This window comes from Triticum urartu, unplaced genomic scaffold, assembly GCF_056163025.1.
Source record: "Triticum urartu cultivar PI428250 unplaced genomic scaffold, HENAU_Tu73 scaffold1, whole genome shotgun sequence".
In the NCBI taxonomy this organism is placed as follows: domain Eukaryota; kingdom Viridiplantae; phylum Streptophyta; class Magnoliopsida; order Poales; family Poaceae; genus Triticum; species Triticum urartu.
Window position 1 is genome coordinate 6,401,809 of NW_028259461.1, and position 4,253 is coordinate 6,406,061.

Genomic DNA, 4,253 nt, shown 5'->3' on the forward strand with positions numbered 1-4,253 from the left:
GGAATGTGTTCTTATTTATTGATAGGCTTTTGGTTTACACGACCAATCGCAGCGAGTGCTTGTCAAAAAGCTTTTGTAACTAATCGTGTAGGGGATTTTGGTCTATTATTAGGAATTTTAGGTTTTTTTTGGATAACAGGTAGTTTAGAGTTTAGGGATTTGTTCAAAATAGCTAATAACTGGATTCCTAATAATGGAATTAACTCTTTACTTACTACTTTGTGTGCTTTTTTATTATTCCTTGGTGCAGTTGCGAAATCCGCACAATTCCCTCTTCACGTATGGTTACCCGATGCTATGGAAGGGCCCACTCCTATTTCGGCTCTTATACACGCAGCAACTATGGTTGCTGCGGGAATTTTTCTTCTAGCTCGACTTCTTCCTCTTTTCATATCTTTACCTTTGATAATGAGTTTTATTTCTTTAGTAGGTACAATAACACTATTCTTAGGAGCTACTTTAGCTCTTGCTCAGAGAGATATTAAAAGAAGCTTAGCCTATTCTACAATGTCTCAATTGGGTTATATGATGTTAGCTCTAGGTATAGGTTCTTATCAAGCTGCTTTATTCCATTTGATCACTCATGCTTATTCAAAAGCTTTATTGTTCTTGGGATCCGGATCCGTTATTCATTCAATGGAACCTCTTGTTGGATATTCACCAGATAAAAGTCAAAATATGGTTCTTATGGGCGGTTTAAGAAAATACATTCCAATCACAAGAACTACTTTTTTATGGGGTACACTTTCTCTTTGTGGTATTCCACCTCTTGCTTGCTTCTGGTCCAAAGATGAAATCCTTAGTAATAGTTGGTTGTATTCGCCCTTTTTTGGAATAATAGCCTCCTTTACTGCAGGATTAACTGCCTTTTATATGTTTCGGATATATTTACTTACATTTGATGGGTATTTGCGTGTTCATTTTCAAAATTACAGTAGCACTAAAGAGAGTTCCTTGTATTCAATATCCTTATGGGGAAAAAGGATACCCAAAGGAGTGAATAGGGATTTCGTTTTATCAACAACGAAGAGTGGAGTTTCTTTTTTTTCACAAAATATACCAAAAATTCAAGGTAATACAAGAAATAGGATAGGATCCTTTACTACGTCTTTTGGGGCTAAAAAAACTTTTGCCTATCCGCATGAAACGGGAAATACTATGTTATTTCCTCTTCTTATATTACTACTTTTCACTTTGTTCATTGGATTCATAGGAATCTCTTTTGATAATGGAGGAATTGGTAATGGAATAGCAGAGTTAACCATATTATCAAAGTGGTTAACTCCCTCAATAAACTTTACCCAGGAAAGTTCTAATTCTTTTGTAAATTCATATGAATTTATTACTAATGCAATTTCTTCTGTAAGTCTAGCTATCTTTGGTTTATTCATAGCATATATCTTCTATGGATCCGCTTATTCTTTTTTTCAGAATTTGGATTTAATAAACTCTTTTTACAAAGGAAATCCTAAAAAAGAATTTTTAGATCAAGTAAAAAAAAATATATACAGTTGGTCATATAATCGTGGTTATATAGATATTTTCTATACTAGGGTCTTTACCCTCGGTATAAGAGGGTTAACCGAACTCACGGAGTTTTTTGATAAGGGTGTTATTGATGGAATTACCAATGGAGTGGGTCTTGCTAGTTTTTGTATAGGAGAGGAAATTAAATATGTAGGGGGAGGTCGAATCTCGTCTTATTTATTCTTTTTTTTATGTTATGTATCTGTGTTTTTATTCTTTTTTCTTTCTTAAGTTAAGGAATTTACAACAAGTCTCTTGCAAAAATAACTATCCTATCCCCTTTCTACAATCTCTCTATATCCTTGTTACATAAGGTAAGTATTGTATAATAGTTCGGTTTTCCGCGATTTTTTCCATTCCTCTGTGTAAATACCCTAATATGGGTTCACAATCAATAACATCCTCACCATCGAGAGTAACGATCAGTCGAAGAACACCATGCATTGATGGGTGTTGAGGGCCCATATTGACTATCATGAGATCTTTTCTTGTAAGCGGTAGACTCATATCCTTTCTTCCTTAATTCATTATTCCATGAAAATGGATTATTCCATGAATTCCTCAAAGCGAGGCTCATCAAAATGAAAAATCTAAGACTACTATAAGACTACTAAAAAAATAATAAAACAAGAAAAAAATTTGAACGATTAAATTACTGCTCCCGAATATTCAACTGACCGATTAATTTCTTATAACGTACTCTATTTTTCTTTGCCAAATAAGCCAGCAAACGTCGACGTTTTCCCAAAAGTCTTCGTAGACCTCTTTCCGATGAAAAATCTTTTTTGTGTAATTCCAAATGTGAAGCAAGTCTCCGTATCTTATTGGTGAAACTGAATACTTGAAATTCAACAGAACCCCTGTTTTCTTCTTTTTCTTCTTTAACCATAAATCCAAAAATTTTTCTACCTCCTTTCTTTTTCATGTATTTTTCTGATCAGGAAAAATACAAAATTATGTCAGTTATTTTGAAGTTATTCTAATCTCGTACACACACAAATTTGCAATTATTCATCTACTACTGGAATTTGGATTTATTTTATCGATGCAAATTGGATTTGGATAGAAGGGTACATTCTTTCTAATATTTTAGATAGAAGAAATGTTTCTTCTATCTAAAATATTAGAAAGAATTTTGCTGATTTATTTATTGCTATATGCAATTTATGGAATTGATACACCATTTAATTGATATCATTTAGCAAAATGAAACACAGCATATGCATCCATCTTTTGGCTCGAGAATTTCACGGGATAGAGATATGGTATAAGAAATAGACTATTAAGTAACTCTAAATGAATTGTGGATACATCTGTATCCTTAACATACTGAAACGATTGTCATTATTCGTATCAAACCAATAGCGATTCATACAAGCTAAATCTTCTAATCAATGGTGGGCCAATAATGAATTTTTTTGCATATGTATTAAGACGCTTGGCCTGATTTCGAAATTGTCCAGAGTTTTATATGTTGTTTTCATTGCAAAATGATGGGTCTCCTTCCATAACTTTCCAATTACGAGTACGAGAATTGAAAGACATGAAAATTCTCAATTCTCTACGGCGTCTAGTAGATAGAAACAAGAAAATCAGAAGAATCTTTCTCTCTATTCACTATCATTCCGCGTCTTCGACTTCTATTAGTTTCTTTTCTTCTTTAATGCAATAGCTATAGTTTGATATAAGAATCCATTTCTCAAAGTAATGGAAACCATTCTCTTATAGGAAATGGTTCGAAAATCGCTATTCCACCTTTTAGGTATCGTGAAAAGTGATACCTGTGAAGATCGTGCATTTCAGTCAAATTCAGATCCGTTTTTCGAGTCCATGATATAATATAACCAAATTGGATAGATCTTCCACCTGTTTAGCTAAGAAAGAATAGATACAGAGGTGGATAATAGATCGATATGAAGATCATGAGCTGCCCCATAATGAAATCGCCAGTAGTCGCGAATATCTCCTTCTTCCCTAATCCAAGATTGGAGAAAGAAGATCTAAGAGGGACCTATGGAGAATGTAGTCAGAAATCCATAATAGAGTCCGACCACAACGACCGAATTAATTATCCTCATCGAGAAACTTAGACTACTAAATAGAAAAGATTTGAAAATCATGGCATGGGTCTCCTTTTTTTCTTTCTTTAGAGTTTTCTATATGCACAATTTCTCGATGTTTCGATGAGAATTTCTTGACTTTCCATATATAGAAAGAGATAGACTATAAATGACATCTCTTATGTCAATAAGACCAAAGGGATGGATATTAAATGATAGGAAGTGCTAGGAAGTGAAATAGAATGAAATAGAGCCACTTTGGGCTTCCCTATGAAATGAGGCATGGAACGGAGCCACTACGAAGAAATTATGGGAGTTACGAAAGAAGCTTCGGACTCATATTGTTCATGGGTTGAGAGCGGGAGTTGAACTCTAGGAGGTCGAATCCCCCCTTGTTCCTCAGTAGCTCAGTGGTAGAGCGGTCGGCTGTTAACTGACTGGTCGTAGGTTCGAATCCTACTTGGGGAGATTTTATTCATTCTTTAATGTAAGAATTTTAATGTAAGAATAAAGAATTGAATTAAAGGGCTTGCTTTGACCCTTAGGAGTAGGTAACCCGTTCGCTATCCTTGTTTCTATTTCTATTGCATTCTATCTCATCGTATCACATTCTGTTCTACGATTCCACTTCGACAAAAGGAAAGAGCATACCTAAGTTCAATAGCT